The sequence below is a fragment of the Anomalospiza imberbis genome, chromosome 3 (genome assembly GCF_031753505.1).
Source record: "Anomalospiza imberbis isolate Cuckoo-Finch-1a 21T00152 chromosome 3, ASM3175350v1, whole genome shotgun sequence".
Classification (NCBI taxonomy): Eukaryota; Metazoa; Chordata; class Aves; order Passeriformes; family Viduidae; genus Anomalospiza; species Anomalospiza imberbis.
In genome coordinates this window covers 95048351-95063444 of record NC_089683.1, presented here as the reverse complement: position 1 = coordinate 95063444, position 15094 = coordinate 95048351, and the positions used below count along the sequence as shown (strand labels likewise).

General features: G+C 38.9%; 1 long non-coding RNA gene across 1 annotated transcript; it reads left to right on the top strand.

The window, feature by feature from the left end:
• The first annotated feature begins 6 nt into the window (after positions 1-6).
• Positions 7-13594, top strand: LOC137471465 (uncharacterized). Its single transcript, XR_010997634.1, has 3 exons — positions 7-470; positions 9577-9663; positions 12970-13594. It is a non-coding gene; the product is annotated as an uncharacterized lncRNA (long non-coding RNA).
• Positions 13595-15094: the final 1500 nt, after the last annotated feature.

Sequence of the window (15094 nt, the reverse complement as noted above, 5' to 3'; positions counted from 1 at the left end):
AGTAGCTATTTTGTACCAAGAGAAAAGTGATCCTTTTCCCCTCATTCCTCCACTTTTGTTTTATTGAAGACCAGCTAAAATCCTAACATTCTTCCTGCCTGGGCCCTAAAATGTCTCTCAATCCTCCAGTGGCTGCATCCATCCTGCTGCACAGGCAAATGTTGAGGTTGATTTGCCCACTTGGAGACCCTTTAGGCCAAAAGTTGTGCAACTCACCTGTTCATTAGGGTGTTAAAAAAACTTTTGTGCCATTTAATAGACTTATTTTTTCTTCCTGAACCTGTTGCCTCTGAGCCAGCACAGTGGCTTAGGACCCCCTTCCCAGAAAAACATTGGGGAGGCTGTGGAGAAGACCATGCTCACCTCAGATTCCTGAAAAGCAGGCACTGAGTGTCTCTGATGTCAGCTCTAAGCTTCTCTCCCTGCTCAGCTGAGAGGACAAATGGATTTTGCCAATAAAAGTTGTTCAAGTGAGTTACTGCATCTTTACTGGAGTTTAAAGGAATATAATGAGATCAGGGTGTCAACAAACTGGTGAATTCAGTAGCTTACATTAAACAGATGAGCATATTAGACCATCATAAGGATTCATACTAAGCATAAAAATGGATGTCTATAAAACTAAGAAAAAAGAAAGCTGACTTGTATAGGAATAAAAAAAGAATATGTAGCACACAAATACATAAATATATCATGTATAGACATACACAGTGGTAATTGTAATACCTGTAGTGTAACAGAAAGCTTTAATTATTTGTGTGGGGTGATTTAGCAGACAAACTTTTTTTTTTTCCCCTGAGAAGTAACTTTTAAGCCACTTCACATGGCTCAAAGACTGGGAATTTGTATCAGTGGGAAAGGGAAGAAATGAGAAATGTTTAGAAATACCAATGGTACCAAACATAAATATTTCTATTTCAGGTTTGTTAAACCTGTTTTAATCCTTTTTGGTTCCTGAGGAGGAGTAAAACAGCCTAAAGGTAAGACTTATGATGCAAAAGAGTGTTTGCTATGGCCTTGCTAAACCTATGAACTGACCAAGAGAGGTGATGGCTCCAGAGTGCACAGTGCATGTTTTACTTTTATAAAGTCTAGAAGATTCAGTACATCTGAAATATAGAAAAAAAAAATTCCTGCAGGGCAGTGGAGTTGTCCTACTGACAAGAGGGAGCTGTATTATTTTCTCATCACCTCATAAACAGTGGGGTTCTGACTGAGGATGTTAGGTAATGCTTGCCACAGACAGAACTCAAATTATTACTTTCATTGTATAACCCTTTGAGATCTAAGGCAGTATTGTTTAACAAAGCATATTGTTTTCTCCTCTTGCTTTTACTGAGCTTTGATGCTGATTTTAGAACTTGACAGCTGTGTTTAGACTTCTCTTACAGAGAGGGGGAAATAGAGATGTTTGGGGCAGCAGGCAACATGAACTGTGTGGAGGGAACAGAGTCAAGATTTGCCTTGTGAAACTGTGGAATTGATCCACAATGATGAACTTCAGGCCACCCTCCTTTTGGGAGACTCCTTAGAGATGAAGGGGCTGCTGGCCCCTTGTGCCCCAAGCAGAGCTGTGTGCCTCAGGGAGGGAGTGACTCATGGCCACTTGTCACCATTGTTGAAAGGTGTGAGCTCTAGCTATTCACCATGCTTCAGAGGGGTCCCTGCCTTTGCTTGGGATTGGCATCCACAAGATCTTAATAGACCCTCAGGACTGCTTGATTTTCCCTGCAGTGCTCTTAAATTTTGCAGTGTTTAGGTATGAGTATTTTGTATGGCAAAATAATTAGAGTGGAAGAATAATTATTAGGAATGGTCTCTGAAAAAAAGATAAAGTCAGAATATGTTACAGCTATTGTAATAAATGAAAAGAAAACAAACTTTTTGTCATTAGGTTCAAATCACTAACAACAATTCTTGTAGAATTGTGTCAGTTCATCCTCTACATCATAAAGAAAAGTGTATAGCTTGTTTTTGCTCAGTAGCTGAGTTTATAGGCCCATCTTTGAATAATTATGGATATCTTGTCCAATATCTGAAAACTGTGATATTCTGCCATCTCTGCAGATACAAGAGGAGAATATCTTGAATGAGTTAGTGGGACTGCACACAGGAAACCAGGGACTGGGCTGAAATAATAATAATAAAAAAGAATATTTGAAGCTAATAAAATAGAAGTCAGCACAATCCTATTCAAGTTCTGAATATCTTGCCTCTCCTCTCATCACCTCTCCTCTCTAATGTGGAAGAAGACCAAAGAATCTTAATTCTCCACTTCTGTAAGGTACCATGCAAACAAGGGCTTTTAATAATTGTGTGTCACAATATTGTTTGGTTTTCTTTTGAGAGAATGATATTTCAGTGGTGTTTGCTTAAGTCATAGCACTGAGGAGAGGATTCCTGAGTTTCAGTAAGATTGTATCGAAAGGAGGGTGCAAAACCCCAGGTAGCCTCAGATATTTGTTTCTATGATGTTTAGGGACATTCTTGTTTCCAAGACAGAGTGAATCTTATGAGCACAGAGCCTTGGGCAGCTTCTACAGTTTCTCTGTAGAAACACCACCTCCCCAGATCATGAGCTTGTCTGTGCTGTAAAAACACTTCTCCCACTCTGATATGGGATGTCCTCAACTTTGTTTTCTCACCTTCTTTCCAGAACTTGTTTGCCTTTTGCAGCTGATGGATGTGGCATGATGAGCAATCCTTGCCATCCATTGCACACACTTGAACACACTTTGAATTAATTTTTAACTGGGTATCAGAAACCAAGATGATTTAATGGCTACAACTTTTAACCTTTTCACAACTGATCAGTTTAGCATACTTCTAATCAGTATATTTCTAAGCCAATATGATATAATTTGTTATGGGTCAGTATAATTTGTATCCTATATAAATGAAAATTAGAAATTCAGAGGCTTTATTTGGGCACTGAGTCCAAATTGCATTTACTTTCAAAGAACAAAATGTACTACAGGATTTTCCCTTCTAACATAAGATGTTAAACAATATCCCTATAACTTAGCCCCTAGGTTTCAGCCATTTTAGAGAGGAAAAATCTAAAAATTCTTAGAGTATTTTTTGGCAATTTAGAACCAAACCCAAATTTCATTGCTTTCCCAATTCTTCATTTTCAAACCGCTGTGTTTGGTGGAAATATCTTGAATGTGGAGTATTGTATTTAAAAATAAAGCAAAACAATTCTTAATAGCCACTCTATCATTTAGTAAAACAACATCCCATACCCACACCATTCTGGAAGCAGGGAGTAGTGAGGATGGGAGAAGTAGTGGAAAGAAAAAAGCATTAGGAATAAAACTGTATATACAGTGGCCAGAATGAATCACTCTGAGGTTTGGAACAAAGATGAAAATGTAAATTAAACAAAACTGCCTTTATTCCATAAAATACTTAAAATGCTAGTGCAAGATTTCAGAGGGTGCAGTGTTTAGTTCCCAAGAAAACTGTATGAAAGGCCAGGAAGCCACTTCTGCTTGGTTAGCCTTATACCAAGGATCAAAGCAGAAAGGTATCTCATTTCCATATATAACTTTGAAGTGTTTTATAAAGAATTTCAGAAAATGCGCCTTAGAGTATTTTTTACCAGGCTGCCTTGCATCAGAAGAATAAATAAAAACTAGAATGTCTCTTTTCTGGAAGATGTACCAGTATTGTATTGTTTAAAACTTCATCTTTCTCCAGTAATTCTTGGTCTGTGAAGACCAAGAGTCAGGTTTTTTATTGCCTTGGGATAATTTTTCTTTTTCCTCTGCTTTCATAAACCTTCCATATGCTTCTACATCCATGTTTTGTTTTCAATTTTAGTGGAGGTTTTTATTTGGAGTCTCATAAAATTCTAATTTATAGCAGCTTCTTTTTATAAAATGCAGAGGGAAGGAGGGGAGTATTGAGATAGCATGTGCAAGGCAGTACCGAGGAATGCATTTGAGAATTTATAATGTTGAGTAGTTTATCAACCCTTGCTTCAGTTATTGGCAGCTACTTCTCCTAAATCTCCAACCTATGAGCCTGTGTTCTCATGGTATGTCTGTAAGACATGTCATATGAGTCTATGTAAGTAAGAAAGTCTTCTTTCTTACTTATGCAAACTGTCTGCATTTGCAGAGACTGAAGGTAAAAGAGCCTGCCCAGTACATGATGTGCCCCTACAGCTATCAGTTCTCACTGTCCTGTTGGGGACTCATTTCCATCAGTGTGCACTATTTGTTAAATACTCATAAGAAACAAGATAGGAGTGATATATCCCTCTGGAAGTCACAGATGACAGCTGACCCTTTCCTAGGTTAGGAGCAGAGTGTTTGCCTTTGAGGGAACAGGAATACATCCGGGCTTACCTACTTGTGCTCTGTTCAGATTTGACTCAGGACCAAACTCAACAAAAAGGAACAAAGTGTATTTCCCACAGCAGAGCTGTTTTTCTTTGTTCCTCTGGTGTTAAGTTGACCAATCTAAATGAAAACCTCATACTTCAAATAGTGAAGAATTGTGGTGCTAATGTGTTACCATGGCTAAAAGTTACTGTGAAATTTCAAGTAGTCCCCGGCTTCAGCGGAATGAACACAACCTTTTTTGAACAAGGAACTACATCACTTTCACATAACTAAGTGATGTGCTGAAAGCATCTGTGAAAACAACTGTCCAGAGTTAAGGGTATAGTGCAAGAGCACAATGTACATAGACAGTGTCATCAGGAAAACCACTAGTTTAAGAATTTTGTGCAAATGACAGGTATACTTTTGCTTATATTGTATGTTTGATATACATATAAATGTATATATGTACACACATGCAGGTATTTTCTGAACATAATCTTCTTTGTGAATGTGGACCCCTTCCCACTCTGTACATGTTGTGGTATATCAGTAATACCACACTTGTGATGTTTAAATGTTTGAGGAGAAGACCTTCCTGGAAAAAGTTCACAGGATTGGGTCAACCTAAGTACTGAAAGAGAAATTCAAGTCCCGTAGCACATTTGAAATCTATTCTTGCAGGGGCTGTAAGGAAATATGAGAGCTGCTCTGCTGGAAAGAAACTGATGGGCACTGGACCCATTTTTTTCTCCTCTAAATAAAACATAGAATAGGCTTTTAGCTGCTTTTTCTCCATAATAGCTACTTAGCTTGTTCACTAACATTAAGAAAAAAAAAAAAGAAAATTCCAAGAAAAATTCCTATTCAGAGTAAAAAATATAAATTAAAGCAAAGTGCGCAATGCACACCCTTTTCTTTCTTTCCTGTTTTGTTTGGTGTTTTCTAACTCTGCTTTTTGGACAGCTGAATGGGGGCTGGGAAAGTGTTTACAATATTTTCACATGATTGAGATGGCAGAGTTCTTGCACTCTGTGAAAGGCCTTCTGTTTTCAGATGGCATTGAAAGTTTACCGTCTTTCCAGACAAAAGGAAGAGAGCCTGTTGCCAGCGGATGAGTAATGGGCATGGCCTCCGCACAATACCTCCTATCCAGTCCTAAATCTACATGGTGTTCTTAGGCTTCCCAGCTTCTCCAAAGCAACCTTTGTCTCTGCTCTGGGAGACCAAAACTGCTCGTTGGGCAAGTGGGGATGCAGCCAAGAGGGGAAGGCTCAGTGACAACAGTTGCTCAGTGCTCAGTGCCCAGTATCTGCCTCCTTACCATGCCACTATAATAGTTGGGAACCCGTCAACAATTGACCATCTTCTATACAAATTTGTTGCAGACCATCTGTATAGTTTTCAGTTCCAGAAGATTCCAGTAACTCACTAAGATTTAATACTTTTTTTTTTCTTCTTGTTACTCTGATGGGCTGCCCTGAGATAAGTGATAAAAGCAAAAGCCTGACATAATTTCTTCGGAGCTAAAACTGCACAGAAGTTGCCAATTCCTGTATTTGTTTTCTTACAAGAAACTTGAAGCAGGCATTTTCCACTCTTAACAATTTTAAGGTTCTATCAAGTCATCTTTATTTTTTGGGTCAGAAAAACATTTTGGTGAAAACGATTGCTAACATAATCTTAGAAAATATTTGAACAGGCAATTCTGAAGTTTTTCCAGAGACTTGGTGTTATAGAGACCAGTAGGTAATTTTTTCTCTTGTTTCTCTTACATAGCTTCCTAAAGTTTGTCTATTTGGAATTTATCTAAATGTGTATATGTGTATATAAGTTACCTATGTGTGGGCCATGTAAGTGTGTGTAAGCATGTCTCTCTCTGTGTACCTGTCTGAAAGAACTTGCATTTCACTGTGCTGTAAACAGCATGAAGAAGAGCTTTCTAACAATTAACTAAGCATTCATTAATTGCACTTAATTTTGACTATGTTCTTGGCTAAGAAATGTCAGTATTAAGTTCTTATTCTTTCATGCTAATTTGGTGTTGCATAGCGACTCATGTATTGTTGTCAGGAAAATAGAAGCAAAGACGTTAGAGATGCAGGATTTCTTAAGGGTTGGTTGTAGCTGGTATCAGCAATTTACTGACTAACCTGTAGTAACCTGTAGTGCTGACAGTCCTGGGTAAACAAGCACTGCATTAAGGTTATTAGCAAAACAATTTTCTAAATTACCTGAATTGAGCTTTCAATGTGACTGATTCTATTCTTTGGACTTTTTTTCCTTCCCCTACCTCATGCCCTCCTTTTTTTTTTTTTTTTTTTTTTTTTTTTAGGAGTTAACAATCTAAAGCAGCATTAAAATAATCTAATTTAATTTCTTCTGCTGAAAGAGCAAGTCAGCTGAAATGTGGACATTTTGCTGAAAAGGGGGGGAAAAACCAGGTAGTTTTTGTTTTAAAGGGCATGACCATACACATTCTGCTCTGGTGCCTTTAACGGGAACTTCCCTGTTTAAATGCCCTTGAGCGGAGAAATACCAACACCTCTTAATTGTTTAACATATTGCAGCCTAAAACATTTACAGAAGTGCTTTCCAAGTACTTCACAGTTCCAGGTGCTTGGTCCTGCACCTCCTAAAATAATAGGCTATTTCCCCTCAGTTTTCCTGTGCTCGGTGCCACAATGAAACATATGCTCTGTATCAGGGGAAGGGGAAGTGAGGGAAGTAAGTGGGATGCCTGACATTGGTGCTGGTGCTTGCGGCATACACAGACCTCTCTGTCTTGCGTCACAGAGCTGCTAAAGGAGGAGAAAATAACATGGCTTGTACTTGGGTTGTAAGGTCCAAGGAGAAAAATATCATATTGTTAAGCATTTGAATGTCACTCTGCACAAAGACCCCTTATCATTCTGTCCTCTGAGAAGAATCACAAAAAGTATAATAATTCTACTAATCAGGAGGGCTGGACATACACTGGTGCACAGCACAGCTGGCTTGCAGCTGCCTTAGGGCCATGCTTCAAATTGTATTTATTCCTTCATGGAGGTGCCATGAAGCGAAAGTCCGATGTCTGTCACATGTAACCATGTTCCAGACCGGGGCAAAAAGATTATGTGGGAAAAAAAAAAATATGCCTTAGTTCGATCCAGTAGGGATAAAGTAAGATACAGTTTTCTTGGCCTGTGCTTAAGTAATTTATTTTTCAACTTCTTAGCTAAAATGGACTGAGGTTTTTCCCCACTCGAGAAATAAATCTCCTAATACAGATCACTTAGGGCTCCCTAGGTTCTGTAAGACTCTGCCCTGACATATCAGGATTTGAGCTGCACTGTCACCCTTATCACTGTCACCCTTATCCGTGGGCTGTGCAGTGCAGCCATGCCACAAGCACGGATAACCCCATGGGCACTGGGTGAAACTGGGCAGGCAAAGGGACTTAGTCTGGAAATGCATCCTCAGAAAGTTCTTCTCGAAAATCCTCCCTACTGTGCAAATGCGTGCTACTGAAAATGGTTTAAAGAGCTGGGGTCTCAAACCCTTCCAATAGTTCTGTGTAAGGGAGCAGCAGCTGGATGGTTTCCAGTAAGGAGCTGGAGAGAGAGAGGCTCTGTCTGGCCCGAGGGAGGAGATAATGTGGATTTAAACAATTCTGTGAGAGTGGAGGACTGAATCTTTCCGTGGCTGCAGTTTCCATCAAGCACTTCCCAGCACAGTTGCCTGCCATCCCTTTGAGCCCACGTCTCCCATGTGACAGAGCAGTGATCTGGCTGCTGAGCCACTAGACTAATATTGTTCTTTTAATCTCACAAAAATGTGTTATAAAAGAGTTGGATTCACATGAGAAATTAAGTGTAAGATTTGTCCTCATAAAGACATTATACCATGAATGCTCTCTTTCTGCTGGCTGTAAGAATAGGTGGCTCAAGGGTGAAAGGGTAGCATTTACATTTAAATACACCTATTGGAATTGCACAAACACAAGGCTAAAGCTACTGCTCCCTCTCTGAATGCTTTTAGAGTTTGCTGCTTTTTTTTTACATAGCAGCATCTTTTTTTTTTTTTTTACCTAATCAAAAAGGGGAATCGAGATGCTTAAGATCCCATAAAATAAAGTAAAGGAGGTCTTTGTGCCAGCAAGATAAATGGATGAGCCTTTTCAAAGTAATTATTTTACTTTTTTCATCTGTATGTGCCACTCAGGAGGTGAAATCCAGATTTCAACCAGAGCTTTATCTGCTGTTATACTAACTGGTAGTGCTGGCTGGGTGGATGCTGTTTACATTTCCCAGAGAAAATGAAATGCACATTTATTTTGGTAGTTTTTTTTTTTTTTTTTTTTTTTTTTTTTTGTATCTGCCAAACCCAGATTTACCCTGTGATAAAACAGAAAGCTCCTTAACATCTGGACAAAACAGAAACTGAAACAGTGTGGAAAGGGCATTTAGTGCAAGGATAGCCTGGCAGCCATGGTGCAAGCTCAGTGAAACTCTTGAAATGCACCTGCTTGACCCAGGCCAGGGCTTATTCCCTTTCCTCTGCAACATCTTTCTCCCCTCTGTACAGTGACAGAGGCTTATGGGCTGGAGTTGGAAAAACTCTGGGCTTACCTTTGCTCTTTAGGATTTCTGATTGGAAAAAAAAAAGAAAAGAAAAAAGAAAAAAAGAAAAAAAAAAGAAAAAAATCACCAAAGTATATTTTCCTTGATTTTTTTCTTCAAATTTTTGATGGCTCTTTTATTATGATTTTCCACTACGCACACAAGGGCCAAAACCAAAGTGCATGAATAAATGCCTTAAAATTACAGTGTAGCTGGAAATCAGAAATCAGGAGCTCCATGCTGAACAATTTTTGCACATACTTCCTCTTATGTATTAAATTACTACACAACATATAGCTAATAACACAAATCATTTAATATGTTCCAGACACCACTGAACATTTAAGAACCTGGAATCCAGGTCTGGATGTCTCAGTTTCTTAATATGTAGTTAATAATTTTTCCATTGAATATGTATGTGAATCTGCTATCTTAATATATAACTTGAACAGTGGAGAATACTGAGTAATTAAAACAAAAATAATCAAATGATATGAACTTTGGTATCTCTGCAGAGTGAAATGATCCCATCATCATGCAAAGAAAGGAAGAGTGAAGGAATCCATAACACTATGGTCACTATCCCTTTATGGGTTCTTGTTTTTAGAATGTATCTGACTCTATTTTGTTTGGGTTTTTTACAGTTTTGGCCAATACAACACTGAGTGTCTGTATAAAACAAAACAGTGTCTCCCTTGGTCTTCCTAGTCTAGCAAGTACTAGTCCTCCTAGTAAGTCTGCCTAACTTTTATGGTCTAAGAAATGCTGAATATTTTTTTCCTGCATACTTTCTTGATTTTTAATAATTTTATGTCAACTACTCATCAGTCATATTTTTTTCCAAGCCAAGGAATCCCCTGCCTAAATTCTCCATGTGGAGAAGCTTTTCTACACGTCTGATAATCCTTGTTGGACCCTGCTTTAGCTCTCTTCTGCTATACCTTTCTGGAGGTGAGGGGTCAGAGGTGTGCTCAGTATTTACTCTGAACATCCTCAACATTGTTATTCTTCCCCTCAAAAGGACTCTTGAAGTGCTGTGTGCTGTCTGATTGGTAGTGAGCATTGGGATGACATTCTATTGAAGTTTAAAGGTCCATTTTAAGGAGGATTTATCCTCATGGCCCACAGATTCATAAGGCCATATTACCTGAATTCAGAGGATTTTATGTTCTCTGCAGGGGAGTTTAGACTAAATTTCATACCTGTGTTTTGAACTTACAGTGCAAAGAATGTGCCTCGGTGGTCCTGAAGGAGAAATCCCTTCCAGCCTCCAACAGTCAATATTATGTGCCTCAGCCCACTGAAAATTTAGGCAAAAATTATTTTCTGAGTAATAAAATAGAAAGTAAAGCCTGTATTCACAAAGTAGAGGGGATGGTAGATGTTCTGAGGTTCTGGTTCCTGGCCTCAGTTTCCTGTTTTCAGTAGTAGTGTAACATAAATTGCAAAGTTTTTTCCAAGAAAAAGAACCAAAATCAATCTACTACCACTATTTGAGAGGTAAGTAATTTCTTTTGTTTCTGGAGAAACTTTGTCAGGTTTCTCTTCCAGGTCAAAGAAGGAAGCTTGTAGTTGCTTTTGGGTTTTCATATCATTAGACTGTGGTCAGAAGATGGGGCAAATTGCTGTCTGAGGTTAGAATCAGACACCTCCATTCAAATTCAGGCAATATTATTGGATATGGGCAGAGAAGTTTCTGAAAGTTAGAAGTTACTAGAAGTTTAGTATCATGAAAATATATCAAGCATAGCTCAGCTACAATCAGATATTTATTTCCTAATTTGAGGCTCTCATTTTACACTTTGAATGAATAAAACACAGCCTGACCAAACACAGGTTGTGAGACAAGTGCAAGCTCTCCTTAGAGGTTAACAACCTGATTTCTCTCTCACACCAGTTTTATGGTCATTTAGCTCTACAGGCTTTGGTGGAATGAGTCCTGATTTACAGCATTGCTTCAGTGCAGGTTTAAAGCTGTGCTACACAGTAGCAGTGCTGGTGTCAGGTCGTTGGGAGCAAAGTCTCTTTGCATTGTGCTTGCCACAGTAGTATCAGTTCTGATGCCATAAAGTAAATATTTATTAAATCTACATCCATATGTAGAACGTATTTTGCAAAAATTATTTTGGTTTCTCATTTGTGGCATTATTTTATCATTTAATATCAGTTATGAAGTTTGTTGGGGTTTTTTTCCCCTCTACTGATTTGTCACTTACCGAGGTAATCCTGGGGTTTCAGATCAGAAATACAGGTCAGAGGTTTACAAAGTCCATATTTGTGCATAATTTTGGTTGGAATACATACCATCAAACTGAAATTAAATCTAAAAAATGCTGTTAAATTTAAAAACAGAAGCCCAGGAACTAAAAAAATAGAATTAGTAATTTTAGGCATGACTTGGAAATTAGTTTACCTCCTGTCATCTCTCCTAAGTGTGATTGTAAGTTTGCACACAATAGACTATCATTTCTTCAATTTAATTTGCACCACCATAGGAGGTCTCCTGTGCTGCTTTTCTTACCTCATATTGACTTCCTAGTGTAGAGTAGGCAGGAAAAAACATCTGAGTGAATGCATCTTATCAAGCAATGAGAATCTGTGCTCTTAGCTTGACTCATGGTGAGACAAAATACTGTGGGAAAGCTGAGCAAACTGAACACAATAAACTTTCAGTCTGCTTCTCTCCTAGGTAGATAGAACCTTGCCTGCTGAAGTTCTCCTTTAGGATCTTAAGCTCATGTGGGCTGAGGATATGGAAGAACACACGTGCTTTTGATGTCTCTCTGGTGTACTGCTTAAATTGCCAGAGTTCACTGTTTGGAGTCCTTAGTCCATCAATGGGGAGCTGTAGAATGATCTTCCTTGTGGGCCAGCCCTTGTCTTCTTATCCAGTGCAATGGCCATGTCCTCTGGAGAAGAGATCAGCTCTCTTCTCTTTCCCCTTAACACAATCTGAAGTGTGGTAGGAACATCAGGAGGGCAGGGCAGCATTAAAAAGAAGGATTTGTTTCCTGAGAGATGGCATTGTTTCTCAGTTCCCAGCAGCAGAAACTTTAAACTAATGACCTTTCCAGAATATGTAAGCCAGCTGAGCCCAAGACTCATGTTAATTTTGATGATTTGATATTTTGTTATGATCACTTCTAGCAGGGACAGTGTTTTGCAACATCATATTAATGATAGTAATAAATAAAACCATATTCCCTTTTCTGCCCCAGAAACAACCTCCACCGTTATTTACCCAAAGGGTCTTGAGGCTTCTAAGTTTTTATAGTTGTCAGGGTCTGTGAAGACAGACTCTGCCGAAGGAACCAGGTACCTGTAGTGCCACTTCTGTGTTTCACTTCCTCCCCCTCACCCAAATCTTGACTTCAGGGAGGGAGCAGATATTTTTTTCTTATGTGCCTGGCTTGCTGAGAGAGCCACATATCTGTGGTCTGTTTGCTCAACATTAGCTGTGCTGCCCAAGAGTGAAAGCAAGCATGGAGTGTAGATTCTCTCTGACTTCTGTGGGATCTGGAGCAGATCCATGAGGAATGCTACTGTTTTCAGCACTTCCCTTGCTCTGTCTAAGACCAGGCACACTGAGATATGAATGTTGTTACAGCTGCCACATACTATATATAAGCTTCATGTTGATGATTATTGCTTTAAACTAGGAGGTCTTTGTATAAAAATGTTTTCTTCCTTCTAGAACCTACCAGGTTGAGTTATACTTAAAGCAATGCTTTCTATTTTTATTGCTGTTAACAATGTACCTGGAATTAATATAATATCACAGTTTGTATTTGTTAAAAAATACTGTTTATGTATTTGTTTGTTTGTTTGCTTGTGTATTGTGCAGACAGTTCCATAGCACTGGAGAACTAGCTCCAAATTATTTGAAATAAATTGGCCTATTCATTTTTCAATTGCTCATATAATTTTTTGTTTTGGTTTCTTTATTACTTCTAGTGGATCTGTTTCGATCCACTCCCTCAATTATACTCAATTATACTGCTTTTCTTTAAAATATAATGAACTCTGTTGCATTTCAGAGAGCTGCATGGTCAACTCATGTCATTTCTGTCACCCTGCTGAATGCTATGTAACACTGCCAATGCTTGGAAGCACTGACTGCTGGCTTCTGCAAGACTGGAAGGAAAGGAAGACCTGGACACATTGACTACATCTAAACTGTTAAACAAAATTAGTCAGAGAATTTTCCTGGAGGCCAGCTGGCATGAAAGAGCTTGAATCCATGCAGATAAATTCTCTTGCCCTCCAAATCATGGTGGCCACTTCCAAACTATCTATTGGAGATGGTGCCTGACTTGCATCAATACCCAAACTGTGCTTTGGTATTGTCTGGAAGGGCATTAGCAGGCTTGCACCAAAACCATGCCAGGGACCAGTTTAGTGGTATGGATGGTTTTGGGCCCATGCCTTGCTGGTCTTGTTTAGTTTATTTAATGTCAGAGGGAAACCTCAGTAATTCTGCCAGGAGTCAACAGGAAGCCCCTTCTGGCCTCAGCAACCAGAAGCTGCTGAGAAGTATAAACATTAGGTTGTTCACCTCCTTCACATTTGGATTATTTTCCTCATGTTATTTTTTACCAAATGAGCACTGAAAATTTTTGAAATCTCATAGAGTAATAAAATTGGGTTGTTGCCTGCACAAAACTTGGTTTTGAACTACCAAGAGATTTCTCACACAAGCTGAGCTTCTGTAAAAGCCAGCTTCAGATCTCCTCCCTGATGAAGGGTCTCCTATGGCTTTGAGCAAGTTGCTAAGAGCTTGTGTGACCAGTGCCCTGTTTGGATACAGGGGTAAAAAGCAATGAGGTGTTGAGATACAAACACACCATTTGCTTGAAGTCATATAAGCATGCTGAACTGATGTGAACATAAAACTCCCCTTGATTTCTGTGGCAACTTATTTCATATGTCTGGGAAAGGCAATTTATTTTAAACCCTTCAAAAAGGACATGAGTACGTTCTTATAACAGGATCTTTTCAAGGCCAGAGCTCTAGGGCTGGCTTTGGATAAGCCTGATATGTCTTTCATACAGTGTGAGGTAGTGGAGAACTCATGCTCTGTGTTTCTAGAGCTAACTCTGTGCAGTGTAACCCTGATTATCCTGTGGAAGACTGTACTGCACAGTTCTGTGTTATACTTCTGCCTGCAGCAATATAAATCAGAATCAGGCAATTCATGCCTGAATATTTTTCTTTATTCTGAAGATAAATGGCAGTGAAGGCCGAGTAGTTTTAAAAAGCTCATCATACAAAATTATTGTATTAGGCCATGCTGTATTACTGAGATTACAGAAAATTACCTACGTGTATTGAATAAGCCATGATTTTCCAATGATCTCAGCAGCAGCAGCAGAACTGGGACAATTTAATCATTGCATTATCAGTTTGGTAGGTAACTAGTATCCTGAATTGCTGCTCAGAATGAAAAAATGGTATTGTTTTAACCAGAAACTAGCCCTTATTTAACTTCCAGCACTAGCCCTTACTTTTCTTAGACCTCAGGCATATATTTGAATTTCTGAGGCTGACAGGTACTGATTTCAACATTTAGAGCAATGCATGTTTTGCCTCGTGTTTGCAACAGGATGAATGTGCTCTAAATTAATGTGGTCATTTGATGTACAGCACCTTGCTGACTATTAGAACTTGACTGTGTGCTTTTACCCAGTGCTCCTTTTTGAGTAAAAAGTCTATTTCATAATTTGCTTATTCATGGGTCAGTCTCATAAAGGAGGCTGTAGAGCCCTACTTGTGTATGGTCATACCTGGCACAGGCTGTGTAAATCTTATTTAATGACAATGTTATGAAGCAAAGAATCAAGTTGTTGCCCAGAATCATATATTCAGAAATTGGTAATATTTCTGTGAGCTGGATTTTGAAAAGCAGGAAGTATGGCAAAGCAGGGGAGGAACATTTAACCTTATCTAATTTTGCCTCCCTTTTCCTTCCCTTTTCTGTCTTGCCCCTCAATCTTCAAGCCCTCTCCCATGGATGCTTGCATATGGCAGCGGTCCTACTGAGACCAGTGCATCAGTTAAGGTTTGTAAGGCCACAATGTGTTTATTTTTGCAGCCTGATCTTGTGAGAAACTGAGGAGGTCTTGCATCTCCCTCCTACTGATAACAGTGGTGTTGAAAGAGCTC